General features: G+C 53.4%; 1 pseudogene; it reads right to left on the bottom strand.

Annotated features, from left to right (window-relative positions):
- Nucleotides 1-642: 642 nt before the first annotated feature.
- Nucleotides 643-22,588, bottom strand: LOC119620521 (SH3 domain and tetratricopeptide repeat-containing protein 1-like; annotated as a pseudogene).
- Between the last annotated feature and the right edge of the window lie 460 nt (nt 22,589-23,048).

Raw genomic sequence — 23,048 nt, 5'->3', positions numbered from 1 at the left:
AATACTGGGTAGCAGCGTCTACACAGACGGAGATCCCTGCATCTCACTACAGGGCTGACCAGTGGCCAGAGGTGGGACTGGCCAGGCTCGGCCCAACCGAGTCTGGGAGCAGAGGACACTGAGAGAGGGATCCCCAGGCCCACTTTCACTGGCCTGTGGCTGTCCTGACACCACAAGAGAGGTCCAGGAGCTGGCCTTGGGTCCTAATGGGGGACACCTTCCTGGCTGCAGGCTGGCAGCGTGGTGTGGTGGTCAGTGAACTGGGCTCTGCGTCTCCGTCCCTACCTGCTGTGTGACAGTGGGCCAGACACCTAACCTCTCTGTGCCTGTTTCTTCAATGGCGAACAAGGACACTAGCAGCCCCCACATCCGGGCATAGTGGCCTGAAGGTTAAAGGCAAGGGTGGCACGAGACCTACAGCAAGAGCTCTGAGCAGGGAGAGCAGGGAGCTGCCCAGGGAGTTCCACCACCATCTCCCCTCTGGTCTCCGAGGAAACCGAGGCTCATGGTGACCTGACCCAGGTCTGTTGGACTCAGGGTCCTTCTCATCCCCAAGATCAGAGGGCTGCCACCAGGGAAGGAGCTGGCCCCTAGACACAGCCCAGGAAGCACACAGGGAAGGATGCCTTGGGGACTTCGGTATGTTATTGCAAAAAAAACACATTTATTGCTATTTGAACCCTGCTTTCATGCCTCCATTACCCAGAAAGTGAGCCACGGGAGACACCAGGAGAGGCAGGAGACCATCCTCCTTGCACAATACCCACTGCCTCGGATGCTGTCCTCAGTGAGGGTGGCTAGTGGTCAACCAGGGGGCCCACCCGCAGAGTGGCAGAGGCTGTAGGTTGACCCTGCGGACGTTGAGCTCTGTGGCGAAGGTCCTGGCCTTCTGGTAGAAGAAGAGCGACTTCTCGCAGTCCAGGAGGAAGTTGTGGGAGATGGTGGCCGGCCACGTGTAGATCTTCAGCTGTGCCTTGTTGCCCAGGTCCACGGCGGCTGCCAGTGCCAGCTGGTAGTACCCGGCTGCATCAAACGGATCCTGAAAGGGACAGGCCGTGCTGAGCAAAAGGGGGACTCGGAGCCCGTCTTCCCAGAGGCCGTTCCTGTCTCCAGGTCATTCCACATGTCCATCCGATGCTGGCTTACCCCATGAGCCCCGAAGCCTGTGACACTGCTGTGGTCTCAGCTGCAGGAGGTGGGGATGACCCTGACACCCCTGGAAGCCTTCCTGACTGTCCCTACACCCCAATCACCCCAAGCCTCCTGCCCCAGTGCCACCCTATCTGCAGGCAGTGGCTGCTTTCCCCATGGGCTGAGGTCAGGGCAGATCCCGCCTGCTCTGAGAGTTCGATGCAGGACCCGTGGCTCCAAGCCACAGCAGGGGCACAGCGTTGAGTGACCTAGGCTCCCCTCTGGCCCCTGTCCATGCTGACCATTTCCAGGCCCTCCAGGGACCAGGCCAGGTACAAAACCATCTCTCAGGTGTCCTCTCTGGCAATGCTCCCTGAAATATTGACGGAATGTGACTCCCCAGACATCCACTCCCATTTTCAATGCATCTTTGGCTCAAACTCACCATCCCTGGGTTGGGATGCCGTCTCCCAGACTTCCTCCTTCACCCTCCCATGCCCCACCCGGCTTCTCCCCAGGCACCTCCTCCACATGGGGGTCACCCAAGGGACCTCTCTAAGACCCATGCCTGGCCTGTCCCTCTTTACCATCTCAAGATGGCTCCCAGGGCCAATGACAAAGTCCAAGATGCAGCAGTCCATTCCCTCACTGCCCCGCCCCACACACGGAGCAGGGGCGTGAGAAGTCCCCGAGTCACGGCCACTGCTCATCCAATGCTCCCAGCCCAGCCGAACACTGGACTCTGCGCTGGGTGCGTGGCTGAGCCTAACGTCCTTGCTCCCAGTCTGAGGGACTTAAGAGTCAACACTGACCACACAGGGTGGCCCGGGCTGTGGCAGAGGGAAGCCCAGGAGCCTGTGGGGTCCCCAGGAGGCCCCAGACTCAGCTGGGGGTGGAAGGCAAAGGCTTCCTGAAGGGGTGGGGGCTTCCCAACTAAACAGGAAGGAGCCAGTCAATGCATATGTCTCTGCGTGTGCCTGTGCTCGTACGTGTTTGTGTGCCTGCATGTGTGTCCCTGTGTACGTGCCTGTGCCTGTGTGAAATTGCGTGTGCATTTCCGTGTGCCTGTAGTGTGTGCAGCAGCTAGTGAGTGGCAGGCTGAGCCAGTAAACACCTAATCCACCCTATTCCAAGGCTCACTCTCACGTGTAAAGGGGACCCCATTTTAGAGGCAATCGGCAAAGATGCCCATTTTCCCCTGCTTCTCTGCCAGCCTTCCAGACTCCATCCAGCCCGGCTTTTTCTCCCACTCCTCTGGGCCCTGGGTCCAGAGCCTCCTATACAAGGAGAAGGGTGTAGCCTTGGAAAGACAGCCGCCCTTGGGGAATTCTAAGGGGGCTTCCCTGTGGGAAGCTGGCCTGTGCTGACAGCACAGTCACGATGAGGCCCAGAGGGCTGTGCATGGGAAGGAGGACTGTGCATGGGAAGGAGGTGAAGGAGGGTTGTGAAGGGGAAGGAGGACTGTACATGGGAAGAAGGACTGTGCAGGGGAAGGAGGTGAAGGAGGCCTCTGCCCCTCGACCCCAACAGTGGACTTTGGCCTCTCAGGTACTACTTGGCCCTTTCCTTTCTCCTGGACAGGCGGAGTGGGTGGCAGGCTTGACCAAGAGAGATAAAGGCCTCTTCTGGGAGGCCCGTCCTCCTGGGTCCCAGGTGAGCCCCTGAGCGGTGAGCAGTGTCCCCCTGGGCCTGACACTTGGCACCTCCCTGTCTGGCTGGGACTTGGGAGTCCACAGGGACCACTTCTGACCACCAGGTGTCGCCAGCACTGGGCTGAGGCGTCCCGGGCCGCCGTAGGCCTGCGGTGGGGAATACGGGGCAGGGTCTTAGGGCTGCCCCAGCTCCTTATGTTGTTCTAAGGCCCCCAAGATCTCGGCCCCTGGACTAGAGTGCCCTGGCCCCTCAGCCCATAAGGAGCACTGACGCGGTGCCAGTGCGATGCTGAGGAGGGGCGGTGCCTCCTGGGCAGAGGGGTGGAGACAGCCCAGGTCTGAGTCTGCCAGTCCCAGCTCTCCAGCCCTGCAGGGCTGGGGGCAGAGGGAGCACAGCACGTCCCCTCCAGACCGACCCGACCCAGCAAGGCCTAGGCCTGGCTGGCTGGGGCCTCGCCCCAATACACCTGCCCTGAGCTGGGGTTTCCCTGTCTGTGAACCCAATGGTAAGACACTGGTCCCACCCCACCCTTCCTGGGTGGTGTGAAGATTCAAGGTGTCTCGGGACTCTAGGAAGGAGTTGCTCAGTGCAGGCTGGCACCCTGGGCAGGTTTCCTAGAGGAGGTGCCAGGATTTGGGTTGGATCTTGCAAAGTGGATTCAATGTGAGGATGATGCCATCCTCTGAAATGTCACTCTCCCGACCCTGTTTTCTTTGTTAAATGCAACTTGACACTTGACTGTCAAGACTCAGCTTTGGTGTCACCTCCTCCAGGAGGGCCCCCTGACTACAATCCCCCTTCTTTACTCAGAGGCCACCATTGCCCACTCGTGTGTTAGCCTCCGTGGCTGAGACTGAGTTCCTGAGGGTGGGACCTGGCCATCTTGGGAGCTGGATTATATCTGCTAAGCTTGCTGGCTCCTCCAGCTGGGTACAGAGCTCCAGGGAGGCCACTGGGCCATTCCTAAGGAAGGCTGGAACCCAGGCCTCTGGGATCCCACCCCGAGGGGGCCGGGAACACTCCGAGCCCTGCCCCTCCTACCCACCTTCAGGTCATAGAAGATGATATCACCGAGCATCAGGTACAACTTCACGTAGTACAGGGTCTCCTCGTCGAACTCCAGCAGCGAGTTGCAGAGCTACAGGGCCTTGAGGTAGAAGTGCTCCGCCAGCTTGTCATGGCCCAGCCGGTGGTGCAGGGCGGCCAGCCGGTGGTAGGCCACGCGCTCGTTCAGCCGGTCACCTGGGGTGCAGGCCAAAGGGGCAGGTGTGAGGACGTGGCTCCCTGGGGCAGGGAGGGCACAGGCCCCTCAGGAGCAGGTATGCAGACCCCAGGCAGCACACCTGACTTGCCTCCAGGCACCTGTGGTCACCTGGGCAGCTCTGGCCATTCTCTTCCAGGTTCCCAGACTCACTTTCCCATCTGCAAAGCAGAACTAATAAGGCCTGCCCCTGTCTACTGTGAGGCTTTGGCAAAGTGGGACTTGGATGGCCCAGCTCTGTGTCTACACATAGCCACCTGCCTTTGCTCACTGGTTTTAACCAGAGGAGCCCAAAAGCCATGCAGTCCAGGTACTCCCGGGCTCCCTGGCTCCAGGCAACCCACAGACATGACATCTGACTCCTCCTGGGTGTGTCACGATCAGAGTCCCCTACCTTGGGGAGTCAGCTGCACACCTACTGTGTACAGGGCCACGGGACACAAGGCGCTGGGGCATGTGGCCTGCCTAGGGTTCTCTGTCTCTGGAGGGGGACAGATGACCCTGGCACAGCACCAGGGGATGCCCGGCCTTAAGGGGCAGACTGCTGGAAGAGGAACCGGGATTTTATCAGCCAGAGAGCCGTGTGGTTGATGAGGGTGGGAAGGGAACAAGAGAAAGGGAATGTGCCACTCAGCCTGACACATACAGGGACCAATGAGATGCCTGGCATGTCTGGAAGGCAGAGGGCACACTGGGCGGCCCTTGTGGTCAGCAGCGGGAACAGGCAGAGGAAGCAGAGCTCAGTCAGGCAGGGAACTCTGCACTGCGTGAGAGACCTCGGGCTGTTCCTCACAGCCGGACGGGGAAGCCAGTTGGGCAGATCTGCCTGCCTGGACAGGAGACCAGGAAAATCCAGCAGCTGTTTCAGCTCCTGGCCTGCAGACCTGGAGGCTGGGCTCTGGCAAAGTGTGGGTCCTGGCAGGGCAGCGGCTCAGGGGACTTACCCAGAGTGATGCTGAGTGCTAGGGCCATGTAGGCAAACTCCAAGCCCTCCTGGGGCTTCTCCAGTGTGGCCAGGAGTGCCACCAGCTTGTTGCACAGCTGTAGCTGCAGCTCCACCTTGCGGTTGCCCGTAGTCACTGCCAGGGGCAGGGACTGGTCCTACCACACAGGCAGGTGGGGTCAGGTTTCCCACAGCACCCACCTTGCCCAGCGCCCTTCTCAGAGCTCAAACATGTGCTTGGAGCTTCCCAGGCCCCAGCTACCCCTGCACCTCGACACAGCTCTGTGCTCTGGGATAACACATAGTTCAGACACCCAAGTTGGGGGCTGAAGAGTCACCTGCCGCCCATCTAGCTACACCCGACAGCCTCAGACCAGCCTCTCCCACCTCGGAGACCCACCGGGGGTCTGACTGGGGGAAGCCAGCACTCCTCTCCGCTCTAAAAACACCACATTTATCTGTGCCGAGGGCTGAGCCACACCGTGAGCTCAGAGGAAGGGAGAAGCTGCCCCACTCTGGGATGCATGCAGACCTGGGCCTCCCACTGGTATGCTGTGTGTCCTTTGACATATCCCTGTGCCTCTCTGAGCCTCGGTTTCCTCATCTGGAAGATGGGGACAGGACTTCCCCCTCATGGTTGCTTGAGGTCATCAGGTACAAGGGTAGAGCCATTGTCATGTCCAGGCCCTGAGCGTTTGTCCCGGGCAGGGGCATGGTCAATATCATTCCCAGTGAGACCACTTGGAAACTCATCATGTGCATGGGTGGCCCTGCCTCCAGGTGTGAGGCCTCTACCCTGCTACACCTGTGCCTCAGCCCTCCAGGTGCCCCACTGAGGCCCACCCACATCAGCCCACAGGCCAGCTCACCCGGTAGAAGGACATGCCTTCCTCCCGCTCCCAGGCCCCATTGAAGAAGATGTCTCCAGCTGCCTCAAACAGCTCCAGCCCCAGGTTGGGGTCGCCTGTGTACAGGTCCACATTCTGTGCCACCTGAAAGGAGACAGAAGTTCCCTCAAGACCCACACCTAGCGAGGAGGCTACGTGCGCCTTTGCCAGGCTCCTTCCTCTCACACAGTACAGGTACACCTGAGCATTTTTCAGACCCTGTGCATGAGGGTTGCTCCCACCACTGGCATGAGGACAATGAACTGATGCACCTGAGTGCCGGGAGGTGACTGAGCAGCTGCAGCCCAGGAGCCTGATACCTGTGAATCCTACCAACAGGGTTAGCCCTAGCCCACTCCACCTGCACTCAAACCAGTCTCCGTGGCCCCCAGATTGCTGGGAGCCCAGCCCCTGGCTCCTTTCTGCGTTGCCACATCCCTGCCACATCAACAGTGTTTGTGGGTGGGCCTGGTCCCCTCTTGACCATGAGCTCTTGATCCCTCTCCTCAGCTCAAGGAGGTATACAGCAGGTGCTCAATAATGAAAGCTTCACCAGGCTCGTGTGCTTCACAATTTGTTCCAGATCACACTGCGTTTGGGAAAGCCTCTGAAAACAGCCACTATGATTAAGATTCATTTTGTAAGGAGATGTGCCACCTGTCGCTTGGAGCAAGTTCTTCTGTGTGTTAACTCAGTGGTCACATTATTTGAGCATGTGCTGTATACCAGCAGGTGCTGGGCACTGTGAGGGGCTGCGCCTCTGCCCTCAGGGAGAAGATGCTGGCCACCGGGGGAGGATGTGAGGGAACCAGGTGGAGGGAGGGAAAAGGCACACAACAGGTGCTCAGCAGTGGCTTAGGAATGAGTGGATGGATGGATGAATGGATGAGGAGATATAGACACATGGATGGACGGGTGTGTGGATAGATTAATGCTGGGAGGGGTGGATGGATGGAATGATGTGTGTATGTCTGTATGTATGTATGGGTGGGTAGATTATGGATGGGTGGAGGGTAGATGATGTATGTACATGTGGATGGATAGATGGTGGATATACGAATGTATGGATAAACAAATGGACAGATAGATGAATGGAGGGATGCATTAATAGGTAGATTGGTGGGTGGGTGAATGGATGGATGGGAGAAAGGATGGATGAACGGATGGGTGGATGGATGATAGATGGATGGAACAACAGGTGAATGGATAGACGGGTGAATGGATAGACGGGTGAATGGATGGATAAAAGGATGGATGAATGATGGATAGATGGAAGGAAGAACAGGAGGTGAGTAGATGGTTGATGGAAGGATGGATGGATGACGGATGGATATATGGACGAATGGATAAATGGATGGATGGATGAATGATGGATGGTTGAATGATGGATGAATGGTGGATGGATGAATGGTGGATGGATGGAAGGATAAACAAGCGGATGGATGGAAGGATGGAAAGATGAACAGGTGAATGGATGGTGAATGGACGGATGGATGGATAGATGGGTGAATGGATGGATGATAAATGAAGGATGGATGATAAAAGGATGGATGGATGAATGGACAGATGGATGGATGATGGATGGATGGAAGGATGAACAGATGAATGGATGGATGATGGAAGGAAAGATGGATAGATGGATGGATGGATATATGGATGAATGGATAAATGGATGGATGGAAGGATGAACAGGAGACGAGTGGATGGATGATGGAAGGATAGATGGATGATAGATGGATGGATGGATATATGGATGGATGGATGGATGAAGGATGGATGGATGGAAGGATGATCAGGTGAATGGATGGATAATGGAAGGATGGATGGATGAATGGACAAACAGGTGGATGGATGGTGGCTAAATGAATGGATGATAAAGGAATGAATGAATGATAGATGGACGGATGGATGATGGATGGATGAATGGAAGGATGAACAGATGAATGGAAGGATGAACAGGTGAATGGATGGATGATAGAAGGATGGATGGATGGATGGATGAGCAGGCGAGTGGATGAATGATGGAAGGATGGATGGATGATGGATGGATGGACGATGGATGGATGGAAGAATGAACAGGTGAATGGATGATGGAAGGAAGGAAGAATGGATGGAGGGATGGATGAACAGGTGAATGGATGGATGGATGATAAAAGAATGGATGATAAAAGGATGGATGATGACTGAATGAATAGACGAATGGACAAGTGAATGGATGGAAGATGGTTGGATGGATAATGGAAAGATGGATGGAAGGATGGATGGAAGGATGGACGGACGGAAGGCTAGATGGAAAGATGGATGGATGGACGAAGAGGTGAACAGAAGCATGATGGATGGATAGAAGGATGAACAGTTGGATAGATGATGGAAAGATAGACGGAAGGATGGATGGATGGACAGGTGAACGAATGGATGATAAAAGGATGGATGGATGATGGATGGATGGATGATAGATGGATGGATGGACGGATGGAGGATAGATGGATGGACGGATGGATGGATGATGGATGGATGGATGGATGCGTGGAAAGACGAACAGATGAATGGATGATGGAAGGATGGATGGATGGATGCATGATGGATGGATGGATGGAAGGACCCACAGGTGTATGGGAAGATGAAGGAAGAATGGATGGATGGATGGAGGATGGATTGATGGAGAGAAGGATGAGCAGGTAAACAGATAGATGATGGAAGGATGAATGGATGGGTGGATGGACAGGTGAATGGATGGATAGACGAGTGAATAGATGGATGATAAAAGGATGGATGGATGGAAGGATGCACAGGTAAACAGATGATGGGAGGATGAATGGATGGGTGGATGGACAGAGAGTGAACAGCACAGGGGTCCTCCTGCATCCCTTGCCACTCACCTGGATTTACAGGTCCACCAGCTCGCTCTGCCGCAGGATGTAATAGATCCTCCCTGCTTGCAGCCAGGCATGCGCCTCCTTCTCTTTCCTCTGGAGGTCAACGAAAATCTCCAGACTTCGTTTGGTGTAGTCCAGAGAGGATTTGTAGGCCCTGGAATCACTGGAATCAGACGCAGGTGTCAGAACAAGGGCTCTCATCCTCCTGGAACCAGTCTGCCTCCTCCCGTGGGTCTGGTGACAGATGAATCTGGCATGTGGGGACTGGGAACGGCCCTCTTGTGTGTGCAGTGTTCTGCCCTTGCCAGGCAGCTGGGAGACCCAGGGTGAACACACACGGCATGGAAAAGATGAAGGACATCCTTCTGAGGGAATCGAGCATCGTGCTGCCCTGTGGCAGGAGGAGTGTGCTCGTCCATCTCCCCTGCCTCCCAGATATGGCCTGTGTCTTCTCCAGACGCACCAGGAGCCGTTAGTGTTCAGAGGCTATCTAGGCCGATGGTTCTCAAGCTGTGCAGGCATCACAGTCACCCGGAGGCCTGTCCTTATAGCTTGCTGGCCCTGCCCCCAGAGCTTCCAACTCCACAGGCCTGGGGCAGGCCCTAGAACTCCCACTTGCCACAAGCTCCTAGGTGACATGGATGCTGCTCTACTGGTCCAGGGACTACACTTTGAGAAGCATGGCTCTAGCACACTGGCCCATTTTCCTTCTGCGAACCTGAGGCCAAGACTGGAGCCAGTCTTCCAGGTCCCCATGGAATCTGGCTCCTTCCCTGTTCTCTAAGTAAGTCCGACACTCGAGGGGGTGTGACTGCAGCAATGTCACCAGACCCTGTGGGTGGGGTGGCCAGGGCCATGGTTACCCCACCAGGTCAGGATGCTTGGGGGAAGGTGAGTAGGCCACATATGGGACGTGAGACCTTGAAACCCTGCCCCAGGGAAGCAGGTGACACAACTGGCTCTGTCTTCTGTGGGAGAGAAGCCACAGGTGGCTGCTGTGGTCACATTTAAGGGGACAGACGAAGGCCAGGAGTGAAGACTCGGGGCAGGCATAGGTCAGATGACAAAAGCCACCATAGTAGGAAGAACAGCCCAGAGTGCACCTACTGCCTCTGCTGGGGTTGAGATGACCTTTGACCCAACAAGGGAGGCTCAAGCTGTGACTCACGGGCTAGCAGCAGCCCTGGGATGACCCCAGGCCCACCAGCTCAAAGCATCTGATGCCAAAGCACCAAATGCTCAAAAGGAGAGGGGCTGCTGGGCCCTGGGCCAGCTTCCCTGTGCCCCTCTCCCTGCCTACCCCCACCTCCACCCCTGCAAAGCTAGCCCTTACCGCTCCGTGCCCAGGGACAGGTACAGTTGACTGATGGTCTCCAGGAGCTGCCCCTCCAGCACCTTGTCGGCCACCTTGTGGGCCAGGGACAGCTGGAGATCGTGGTAGATGACATACTGGGCCTCGCTGGGCTTGACGGCGCTGTAGAAGTAGCACAGCCACTGGACGGCCCGCAGCTGGCCTGGGCAGAAGACAAAATGGAAGACGTTAGTCTCCCAGCATCGAAGCGAGGCTGGCTGGGCTCGGAGGCCCCTGCTTGCCTCTTTCACACCTCTGTGAGCCTGGGCCCCATAGGCGGGGCGCCTGAGCGCAGACAGGCCATGCACCTGTGCCAGGGCAGACGCCGAGCACCCTGTGACATGGGCACACCTTGGTGCAGATGCTCATGGTACAGGCCGGCCTTCTTTACAACTCCCAGGGCCGAGGTTGTGGATGGACACAGAGTGAACAGCAGGGGCTCGGCCCCTGCACCAGGCCATCTATTTCTGCTTCACAAAGCCCCTCTGGCCAGGACCAGGGCCACCTTCAGCCTGAGCTGATGAGGTCAGAGGCACAAGTAGCCCCTGTCACAGATGGAACCCTGAGAGAGCAAAGCCAAGCGTTATGTCTGCCACACACGGCATCATGTTGGGGGAATGGGGTTCAAAGCCGGCCCCTGGCATTCCCACACATGCTTCTCTCATGCAACCAGGCTCCAAACCCACAGGCTCACTGGCCTCTCCCAAAGCCAGGGCGCTGGGAACTGTGGAAAACTTCTGATTTTCTAGTGTCAGAAACATTCCGGAGATTAACACAGGAAAACAGATACACCGAATGGACATCTGTCACACACGCCACCCAACAACAGCTGAATACACAATCCTTTTGAGCACCCATGGGACATTCCCCATGACAGACCATGTGCCAGGCCACAAAAGGAGCCTCAGTGAAGGGAGAAGGACTGAGACCAAAGCAGAGGTGTTCTTCAGCTGTACTGGCACGAAACTGGAAATCGACAGTGAAGGAAATGTGGAAAATTCAAAAATATGTGGAAATTACACACTCCTAAACAACCAGTGAGTCAAAGAGACCATCAGGGAAACCGAAAACTAATTTGAGAAGAATGCAAACAAATGCACAGCCCGGGCCAGCGCGGTGGCTCACGCCTCTCATCCCAGCACTGTGGGAGGCCGAGGTGGGAGGATCGCTTGAGTCCAGGAGTTTGAGATCAGCCTGGGAAACATGGTGAAATCCCGTCTCTATTGAAAAAAAAAAAAAAAAAAAAAAAAACCACAAAAATTAGCCGGGTGTGGTGGTGCACATCTCTAATTCCAGCTACTCGGGAAGCTGAGGCATGAGAATGGCTTGAACCTGGGTAGAAGTTGCAGTGAGCCAAGATTACACCACTGCACCCCAGCCTGGGCAATAGAGCAAAACTCTGTCTTAAAAAAAAAAAAAAAAAAAAAAGCACAGTGTATCAAACATTCCAAGATGCAGCTAAGGCAATGCTGAAAGGGAAATTTATAACTGTAAATGTCTACATTCAAAGAAAGAAGAAAAATCTCAAATCAAAAACCTAACCTTCCACCTTGAGAAACTAGAAAAAGAACTAAACCCAAAGTGAATAAAAGGAAGAAAATAATAAACATGAGAGTGGAAATGGGAAGTAAAAATATAGAGAATGGAAAAACAAAAGAGATAATCAACAGAACCGAAGGTGGGTTTTTTGAAAATAATAACAAAATTGACAAATCTTTCACCAGACTGACCAAGAAAAGAAAGATGAGACACAAATGACTAAAATTGGAGACTGAGCACCATGGCTCATGCCTGTCATCCCCGCACTTTGTGAGACCGAGGTGGAAGGATCGCTGAGGCCAGCATTCAAGACCAGCCTGGGGGAACATGATGAGACACCATCTCTAATAAAAATGAAGAAATAAAAAATTAAAAACCCAAGTTTCTAAAATCAGAAATGAAAGAGGAAACATTATTGCCGACCTGACAGAAATAAAAGGATTCCATGAAAACACTACGAACAATTGTACACCAACAAACCAGACCATCTAGACACAACAACCAAACTCCTAGAAAGACACAAACTACCGAAAGTGACTCAAAAATGACCCCAAGGAAGCATGTGGGGTATCAGCCCCGCCCTCGGTCTCCTCGAGAGTTCAGCGCAGGGTGGGGAGACAGGGAAGCATGATCCCCGTTCCCTGGCCTGCATTTCCAAGTCTGAATCCCCCAGCACCCCGGGGAGGGCCTCACAGGAAGAGGTGCCAGAGTCTATTGTGCCAGGAGCCAGCGGAGGCTGCAGTGGGGCCTGGGACGCTGGGTTCCTGGAGGGTCTCCTTCCAGTCAGAGAATGCCCCTGGGGAAGAAGCCTGGGTCTGAATCCCCCAACCCTCCTTGGGCAGATGTGTGGGACCGGGGCCCCTTCACTCAGTCCTTTCCAAAATCTCACCCCTCCTAGGGCCAGGAGTGGGTGCCGGGCCTGTGCTGGGAAATGCGCAGGTTTGGTCACAGCCCCTGGGGCTCTGGTCCAGGCCACAGGAGGCACCTCTGAGTGGTCTCACTATGCCATGACAAAACGCTGCAAGGCAGAGGGAACTCAACAGTATCCCTTATCTCAGCCATTTCCCTGGACTCAACTTCCTCATCTATTCTCTGTGGCCTAGATTTCAGACAGCCCTGCCCACCTACTGTCCGTTCACTGCTCAGTCTGCAGAGACTGTTCGATAGCACTCCATGGCTCCCCAGTGCTCTTGGGGAAAAGGCCAAGCCATAGCCTGAGGCCCCAGGCCCTGCTTAGCTCTCCAGAAGAGCTTCTCACCATCCAGCACCCAACCCACCCCCTCCCAACTCTGCACCTCCCTGCATAAGCCCCGTTCGCTCATCCCCGCTCCCACCCCACTCATCCCCGCTCCCACTCCCGCTCACTCACCCCCATTCACTCATCCCCGCTCCCACCCCACTCACTCACCCCCATTCACTCATCCCCGCTCCCACTCTCGCTCACTCACCCCCATTCACTCATCCCCGCTCCCACCCCACTCACTCACCCCCATTCACTCACCCCCGCTCATCCCCGCTCACACTACCGCTCACTCACCCCCACTTACTCACCCCCGCTCACACCCCACTCATCCCCGCTCACTCACCCCCGCTCACACCCCACTCATCCCCGCTCACACTCTTGCTCACTCACCCCAGCTCACTCACCCCCGCTCACACCCCGCTCACTCACACCCCACTCATCCCCGCTCACTCACCCCCACTCACTCACCCCTGGGTCTTCACACAGGCTCCACCACCAGCCCCTCCCCCACCACCTATTACTTGACTAAATGCTCTCAACCCTCTGGTCCCAGACTAAAGAGGCTTCCCTAACCCGGGGCCAAGTGCTGCCCCACCATCACGCCACTCACCCTTTTGTGGCTTCTGGGGCCTGAAGCTCACATTCTCATGCTCAGTCTCTGCCACCCGAGGACCCCACAAGCCCCATTTGTGGGGGGGGCCTGGCACACTGCACAACGAGCTGCTTTTGCATGAACTGCTCTGCGGCTTTGGGCAATCACCCGCCCCGTGTCCTCTGTGAAGTGGGATGACAGGTGTGCAGGCTGCCAACATTCCAAGCAGATAACACGGACACAAGAACTGGTGTTCAGGGCCTGGCTCATGGTGGGGCCCGAAGTCCCAGCGCAGCCGAGCCTGCCTTGATCCCAGGGTTATGTCTAGGAATTCTCAGCATGCAGGACCTTCAGTGCTCAAGGCAGGATGGTCCCTGGGCAAACCAGGAAGAGCTGGCTGCCTCAGTAGGGCACAGAGGGCCTGGCCCTGCATGGGAACCGCCTGTCTCCAGGGCGTTTGCCAACATCTACTGCTGGCCATGACTCAGCACTTTCGATGGTGGATAAACCACCACTTGTTTCCGAATCACAAACCCCAGGTGTGCCCTGACCCGAGTGGCCCCAGAGGGCGCACAGGAGGAACTGGCACTCACTCTCCACGGCATCCATCCCCTCGGTGACCAGAAGGGCCCACTCATAGTAGCCCTTGCCCTGCTGGGCCGGGCCCTGGCGGGTGCAGGGGTACCCAGCTACAGGAGTATGTGGGTGAAGTCCCGGCCACACTCCCTGCAGGGCAGCCTCGAGAACAGCCGCACGGCCCCCAGGAGTTAGTGCTGGGCCAGCCTGCTGGCACTCGCGTGCAGGCACAGGGTCCTGAAGTTGGCCAGCACTACTGCCTGGTTCCTCCACTGGCCCAGGTCCCAAGCCGCCCATAGGGCGCAGTAGTAGCCTGCAGCTGTCTGGCTCGTCCGGCCCGTCCTCTTCAGAGCCACGGCCACCATGTTGGCAATCACACCCTCCTGGTCCTCGCTGGCCACCACTGCATCCTGGACAGACTGCAGGATGTTCAGGGCCAACGGGCTCTGTCCATGAAGCACGTGCAGCCAGGCCAGGGCCATCAGGCGGTCCAGGATGGCACGGACTCTGGCAACAGCGCTGGCTTCCACTGCCTATGTCATGGAGGTGATGGCTGGGCCGTGGTAGCCACGGTGGCTGTACAGTTGGGCCAGGCTGGCGTGGAGAAGGCCGCGCAGCGCCTGGCCTGTGCCCGGGGTTAGGGAAGCCAGTGATCCCCTGAGGTAGTGGGAAGTCTGGGTGGGGAGGCTGTGGGGCTGGAGGGCGTTCTGGAGCACCAGGTTCACGCTTCTCAGCGAGCCGGCCAGTGAGTCCTGTGTCCTCAATGAGGCCACCTTGACACAGCTCAGCCCCAGGTGGAGCAGGCACTTGCGGCCAGGAGTAGGAGCCAGGAGTAGATGTCAGCCAGGAGTAGGGAGCAGTCTGAGAGCCACGCAGCCTCTGGGGCTCCCTAGTCCCTGTGCAAAAGCAACAGCCGCTCCAGGAAGGGCAGGGCCTCCTCGGGCTGCTTGAGGTGCGCATGGTGCCTGGCCAGCAGGAAGCAGGCCCGGGCCTCGGCCTGTAGGCTCTGGCCACGCAACGCCTGCTGCAGCGGTAGCTGCAGGAGCTCTCCCTCCACCTCGGTGCTGCAGATGTAGCCGGGCGTCCCCAGGAGCAGGGCCATGGCTTTGGGAACCACCTATGTACACTTCTCCCGTTCTGCTTCTGGTAAATGCCGGCCAGGTTGGCATACACAGCCACCACCAGGAACAGGTCCCCAAAGCTGCCTTCCAGGGCCCCCAGGGCTTCCTCAAAGTACACCCGGGCCTGGGACAGCATGAGCCTCCTGCTGCACAGCCGCCCCAGGAGGAAGCAGAGTCGCTTTCTTGGCCACGCCTCGGGCCTGTGCCAGGCACCCAGTCAGCTCCTCTTCGTCACTAAAGCTGCTGAACATGCCCCACAGAAGCTGGCCTTGGACCCGGGGGCGTTCAGGAACAGCAGCAGTGAGCTCAGGGCCTCTGGGTCCTCTCAGTGGTCCTCAGCTTCCAACAACAAGGAGGGCTCCTTGGGGTCCTGTAAGGTCACGTTGCTGGATGCTGCACAGAGACCCCAGGACGCTGGCTCCTGGGGGCAGCCTGGGCAGGTCTTGCATTGTTTCAGAACATTCTTCACCTTCGGCAGGGTCTCCTGTGGATCCAGGCCCAGGCAAAGAGGAGGTATTTCTGCAAGTCACAAAAACACCTAGACAGATTAGAGTCCGGCAGTGAGTCCTTGGTCCACTGGGGGCAGGGTCCCCACATCCCCGCACTCTGTGTCCCTGGCGCAGCTTGCCATGAGCCCTTGAGAATTATGTGCAATGCAAACCCAGGCCTGGAGTACGGAGGAACTCCGGCACTATGGGGACAGAGAGAACACGCAGGCCCGTGGCCCGACTCTCCTACAAAATCACCCTCCTGTCCTGTTTTGTCACCCACCTGACAGCAAGGTTTTAGGAGACTATGTCAGCTCAGTGATCCCTCAGAGATGCCTTTCCCTTCAGAAAGAATCAAAGCCTTCTAACTGGACCCATGAATATGCAGCACCACAACTACAAATGTAACTTCTGTCAGCATATTGGGCCCCCCGGTGGGGCACAGGAATCCATGAAATCCTCAATAGCCAATCAGAGCTATTGATCAGCTCAAAAGCTGCTATGCAAAATTGGTAAAGCCACCGAAGGCACAGGACAGGGGTGTTGTACCCATGTACCCAGCTCCGTGCAGGGAAACGGACCATCCCTGCAGGAAGGATGGGAAAGCTTCCAGGCCCCTGTGGCCACCTTCACCTTGGATGGTCTGAAAACCTGAAGCCCACGGTTCCTAAAGGGTTAACAAAGGCCAGACTGCTCCAGCAGCCCACTGGTGCCTGCTGGCTTTGGTGGATTCCTAGCCAAAACCCCCTCCCAGAGGTGAGCAAACAAGCGCATTTCCTGTTGGAAAACCTGGGATGAAAGGAGGCATTACTGGGAAGGGAAAAACCTAGATTGAAACAGACTCTCTGTTTCAAGATCACATGTAAAAAATATTTTCAATACAAACGGCCTCCTTATTCATGTGTAAAGCCTTGGAATTAAAAAAACAAATAAATATGATTTCGAGGCAAATGTCTGACTTGACTATACTAGATTAGCTAAGAAATCTCCCCCACCCGGCAGAGGCACACAGCCCCTCCCAGCCATTATCCTGGCCTCTGGGGCAGCTGGAGAGCCACGTGCCTTTGCTCCAGTGACTTTGGCAGAGGGTAGAACCACCCCCTCCGTGAGGCAAACCTACAACAGCCTTCCCTTCCCCACTGGCTCCCCAGGAAGGAGCAGACCCTTCAGGGACCTCAGTTGAGACCCCTGTAACCTAAGGCAATTCCGCTACCTGCTGAGGGCAGTGTGGCCTCCCATCTCTGAGGCAGAGCACAGGGTGAACTGCAGTTTCTCCAGGTCATGAAAAAGGAACCCACAGCTACATGTGGGCCTCAGCAGTGGAAAGGATGCCCCACCTCGGTCGGGGACCAGGCGGGGCTCAGCATGTTCATTGGAAGAAGTGTGGGACCCCACGGCCTCCAGTGCCAGAGTAGATGGGAGGTTCAGGCCCACTTCAGGCGATATCCCTCAAGTCCCCTGCCCACACCACAGAGGGGTGACAGCCACATCCAATGCCCACCGTACTCAGCTCTGTCCCCTCCCCCGGCGTTACTCCAAGGCCCAGCTCATAACCAGAGGAAGCCTGAGCCACGGGCAAAACCTACCTTGTTCCTGCGGCTGCTCGGTCTCAGCTTCCTCTACTCAGTCTGGCAAGGGAGAACAGAGAAGCAATGAACACCCCCAGCCAGCACCTCTGCTCTCATGTCAGGTTGAGCTGGTGTCAGTGTTGCAGGGTGAGAGCATTGCAGGGTGCAGGGGTTGAAAGTCATATCATCCTCTTCCCTCCTGGATCATGGGAACAACATCACTGGGGGGTGGACACTTTCTGTGATATTGGGAGTAACATCGTCTTCTGTGCCTTGGAATATTAAGGACAATATCACGGGGGGACATGTACATGTTCTGCAATATTGAGAATAATATTATCCTCTCTCCCCCTGCATATTAGGAAAGATATTGAAAATAGGCCACAAAAACTTAGAAACTTATAGACTTAGAAACTTAGAAACTTATAGACTTAGAAACTTAGAGACTTAGAAACTTATAGACTTAGAAACTTAGAGACTAAGAGACTTAGAAACTTAGAAAGCTTAGAAAAGCCACACCAGGCTCTAAAGCACCCGCCCAATGACCAGGTGGCCATCTAAAGCACCCGCCCAATGACCAGGTGGCTATCCAAAACACCCACCCAAAATTCCCGGAACTCAAACAGAAAAACAAGTCCGAGAAATACCCCGCGCGGGTTCAAACCAACTAATCAGAGTAAGACACCTTGCTCAGGCCATAACCTGCTCCAATCATCTTGCGCCTCAAGCTTTGTGAGTTTCTGTGGTTTTGCCTTTATAAACTGCCTGTACTAGGCATTCAGGGTCCTGTGGCCAACTTCGGACATAGGACCCTAGTGCGCTAGCAATAAATCTCTGCGCTGTGACTTCCGTGTCGAGTGGTCTCTCGCGACGACCCCTGCCCAGGAAGGAATCTAAAAACTAGGTTTCTACAATATCACAGAATGGGTGTTCACCTCCTGCGATATGGGGATTAATACCGTCTTCTCCCCTTCCAGATATCAGGAAGAGTATCACACGGGGGTGTACGGTGTCTGTGATACTGGGAGTAATATCAACCTCTCAGCCATGGAATATTAAGAAGAATATCACAGGGTGGATGTATACCCCCTGCCATATTGGGAGTAATATCAGCCTCTCCTCTCCATGGATATTAGGAACAATATCCCAGGCTGGGTGTACGCCTCCTGCTCTATGGGGAGTCATATCTTCCTCTCCCTTCCAGGATATTAATAACAATATCACAGGGTGTGTGAACACAGCCTGTGATACTGGAATTATTATCATCCTCTCCCCCTCCAGATACTAGGAACCATATCACAGAAGAGCTGTACCCTCCCTGCGATATTGGGAGTAATATACGCTTCTTCTGTGAATATTAGGAGCAATATCACCGGGTGGCTGTCCATTCATTGCTATGTTGGGAGTCATGTCATACTCTACCCCCCTGGATATTAGGATCAGTGTCACAGGGTGAGTGTATACCTACTGCGATATTAAAACTAAGATCATGCTCTCTGTCCCTGGACATTAGGAACAACATCACAGGTAGGTGAACACCCCCTGCAGTATTAGGAGCAATAATATGATTAATTAGTAAACATTAATGATCGATTTTAATAATTATCAGGCTGGTCTAGAACTCTTGACCTCAGGTGATCCGCCCGCCTCAGCCTCCCAAAGTGCTGGAATTACAGGTGTGAGCCACCACGCCCGGCCAACACTTCTTGACATCCCTTTTTGTACCTCAAATTTAGCATGCCGAAAACACACTTTTGATTCCCCCTGCTATAACCCACTCCTCCCATAGTCTTCCCGATCCCAATAACAGCATCTCTAGTCTTCCAGTTACTCAGGCCAAAATCCTTGACATCATCCTTAATACTTCTTTTTCTCTCTCTTGTCATCCAACCCATTTAAACTCTCCTTTCAAAATATGTGCCAGACCTAACCACTCCTCACCTTCCTCATCATTTCCAACCAGGTCCAGCCCTCATCATAGCGCTCTGGGTTACTGCAAAAGCCTCCCAATCGCCAGGCACAGTGGCTCACGCCTGTAATCCCAGCACTTTGGTAGGCCAAGGCAGGTGAATCATCAGAGGTCAGGAGTTCAAGACCAGCCTGGCCAACATGGTGAAACCCCTCTACTAAAAATACAAAAAATTAGCCGAGCATGGTGGTGGGTGCCTGTAATCCCAGCTATCCGGGAGACTGAAGCAGGAGAATCACTTGAACTCAGAAGACAGAGGTTGCAGTGAGCCGAGATCGTGCCATTGCACTCCAGCCTGGGTGACAAGAGCGAAACTCCATCTTAGAAGGTTAAAAAAAAAAAAGCCTCCCAACCCACCTCTCTCCTTCCGCCTTTCACCCTGCCCTGCATTCTACCTTCCTCTCTCAAACATTTCAGAAAAAAAAAAATTATATCCACAGAGAGAGAAAGTACAAATGGGGTGAAATGTTTGGGGAATCTGAGGGAAGAGTATATGGGAATTCTCTGTACTATTTTTGCAACTTTTCCATAAGTCTGGATTATTTCGAATTCAAGAGTTAAACAAAGAAAAAAATAAAAAACACACTATCTCCCTTTGTGAATCCATCCTCTTTCCCCTGGCAACTTAAGGACGCTCTCAACTAACATATCTATTTTTTCATGAACACTAAAAGAACCCTTGCCGAGTTTTGACTTTCTGTGCTTGGCAGTAGAAGAGTGTGTGTGTATGTGTGTGTATTTCATGTATATGTGTGTGTGTATATATATGTGTGGTGTGTATGTATATATAGAGAGGGAGAAATATATATATGAGTATATATATAAATATATACTATATTTACAATGGTAATGTGTATATATATATGTGTGTGTGTGTACATATATATAATACGTACCCCATAGCCTGTCCTTAACCAGTTCTAAACTTAGTCAGAAAAACACACACCTAAGCACAGAATTTCAAAATAATATGATGAATATTTTGATAGAGGGATGTGTTGCTATGGAACACGCTGCTAAGACACAAAATCTCCTAGATGGGGCAATGAATGAACGAAGTTTGCATCTATAGGCACCCCCTCTGATATCCCCTCAAACGTTTATAGTTATATGCATTTGCTTCCGCCAGGACCCCTATTTCATAAGGGTTAGTTCTAGAGTATAGCAAGCTCCTACTACAGCTGGCACACATATGCCATTCAAAAAACAGTGGCGGAGTGAATGACGAGTTAAGAACCGTTTGTCAGCCAGTGCTCAGTAATACAACATGCACTGGTATGCAAATTATACTTTTGTTGAAAGCAACAGCAGGATCACACATTATCTTTCCAGAGAAAGCAAACCTCAAAAGCTTCTTTACCCTACTAAAGCACATTATAAGAATCTCCCCTTATATAAAAGAAAACCTCCTCATTCGTTATCAATGGCATGTAAACCTAATAAGCCTCCGTCTCTGATGACATCTCTTCCATCCCCAGGGCTAGATAAAGGAGGTTCCGGAAACCATGGCAGTTGTGAAGGTGGCTCCCCGCTCTGACAGTCTTGAACCCTGCATGCGTGGAGGTCACACAGCAGAAGAACAACAGAGGGAAGCATCATCAGACTTCGAATATGTTTGAACCAGAGATAGCAAATAGGCTGCAGCCAACTGAAAACACCAGAGATTCATGGTGGCCACCTGAGGGGTTGTGCTCTTAAAAAACAAAAATAAAAAATAAAAATTAAAAAATTAAGAAAGGAAGGGGTCAAGAATCCATCAGGTCTGACTGAGACGTGTATCAGTGACTAACACCCCGTATGGCAAAAGTACTCCGGTGCGCTTTGGGTACTCACAGTTTCAGCAGTATTCAAAGGCGTGTGCTCCCCTAAGACTAAGCCACGGGAATACCCCCAGCAACACTGCCAGGAGAAACGTCTCCCATGGATTTGGCTAGAAATACAGTTGTCTTTAACAAATTAACACTGAATAAATCCTGACTTATTAGAGCCTGTGAGAATGACATTCTCAATGATAACAGTTATCACTACAATCTCCAAACATCTGCGATCCTACAGGGAGGAGCTGTGACAGTGCAGGCCACAGGCCACATGTCCAGAATGTTTCCCAGACTGCCTGTTACAGAATAAAAGAAATGAATCCCCCCCAAGAATGTCTTCACTCACATTTAGCCAGTTGTTCCTTTGTGTGCATCTCTGTGCTAATATGGCCATTCTTCCCCACAGCCTGAAGTCATATGCTAAAATAAAAGAGACTCACATGAAGTCAGAACCATGTAGATGCAAGGAAACCACCACAAAGGAAATGGGCTGGAGAGTGTGGCCAGGAGGATGGTACTTCCCAGGAAGCAATTACTTCATCTCTGCCCATGAAGCAGGCAGCTGATATTGTCCCCCAGGCCCACGCCAGCCACTCAAAGTAGGTTCTAACCAAACTACCTCCAACAAGCAATGTAAATACACCACACAATTGGCTTCTGAAAGGACACCTTGCAACCAACAAGAAACTGTTAGCACAACTTTGACAAACTGTACAACTAAAAACCTTGGAAAGGGATAAACACTGCCACATTTTGACTCAAATACTGCTATGTGGTAGCACCGCAATAATTCACTGAAACAAAAGAATGAATGAGGAATACGTTTATATAGGAATCAGAGGAAGCATGACTAATCATTTAAAGAAATAGGTCAAGAAACTGCTAGGTTCAAATGCTACCGTGAGACACTGTCAGGGCCTTAGGCAAATTCACTTCTCTTGGTCCTGTTTCTAGGTTCATCAAAAACCAGCTTTGGATTAGGGAATCTATTGCTTCCCAAAGCCTTCCTTCTGTGATTCCAGCCCAGATTTTAGGACTGCTCTCCCACTTGGTATATGAAAGCACTTTCTATGTATAAAAGCAAGAATGCATTTCTGTGTTGAATGCGGTTTGGGACCTACTCTATGAGGCAGAATATCATCATGTAACTTTAAACGTGACGACAAGGCGCACTCTAGATAAGGATAACACATAAGATGTGGCCATACACCTGTGCATGCCTGACAGGGAGATGGGGAAGTCTCATTTAATGAAGCCAGGGTGCCTGTTGCACCTGAACATCCTCAGTCCACGTCAAGTTCACAACGTCCTTCTGACATCAAACCACAGGTATCACATACTTTTCCATACTTTCCACCCAAGATTAAAATATGCAGAGCACCATGATAAAGACACCTCCATTCCCAGCATGTTGGCTTTCATTCCGTAGAATTACATACTTTCGGTGCAAAATGGTGACCAGGTTCCAGCGGCAAGCAAGACTGTGCTCAGTGGGGACAGCAGGCCCTGCAGGAGCCACCACTCCTGTCGCCACAGTCTGATGCAGCTGCAGAGAAGCTGTGGCTGAGGCCATTCACTTTGTGAGAGAACCGCACAGGAGGGAAAAGGTAGGGAAGAGGGCAATGTCATGCTTCTGAGCCCAAGCCAAGGAATCGCATCCCCTGTGACTTGCACTTATATGCCCAGATGACCTGAAGTAACTGAAGAATCACAAAAGAAGTGCAAATGCCCTGTCCCACCTTAACTGATGACATTCTACCACAAAAGAAGTGAAAATGACCGGTCCTTGCCTTAAGCGATTATATTATCTTGTGAAATTCCTTTTCCTGGCTCAAAAAGCTCCCACACTGAGCACCTTGTGACCCCCACTCCTGCCCACCAGAGAACAACCCCCCTTTGACTGTAATTTTCCTTTACCTACCCAAATCCTATAAAACGCCCCCACCCTTATCTCCCTTCGCTGACTTTCTTTTTCAGACTCAGCCCGCCTGCATCCAGGTGATTAAAAAGCTTTATTGCTCAAACAAAGCCTG

This window comes from Chlorocebus sabaeus, chromosome 17 (genome assembly GCF_047675955.1).
Source record: "Chlorocebus sabaeus isolate Y175 chromosome 17, mChlSab1.0.hap1, whole genome shotgun sequence".
NCBI lineage: Eukaryota > Metazoa > Chordata > Mammalia > Primates > Cercopithecidae > Chlorocebus > Chlorocebus sabaeus.
The sequence above is the reverse complement of the archived record's forward strand: the minus strand, read 5'-3'. Positions and strand labels throughout refer to the sequence as shown.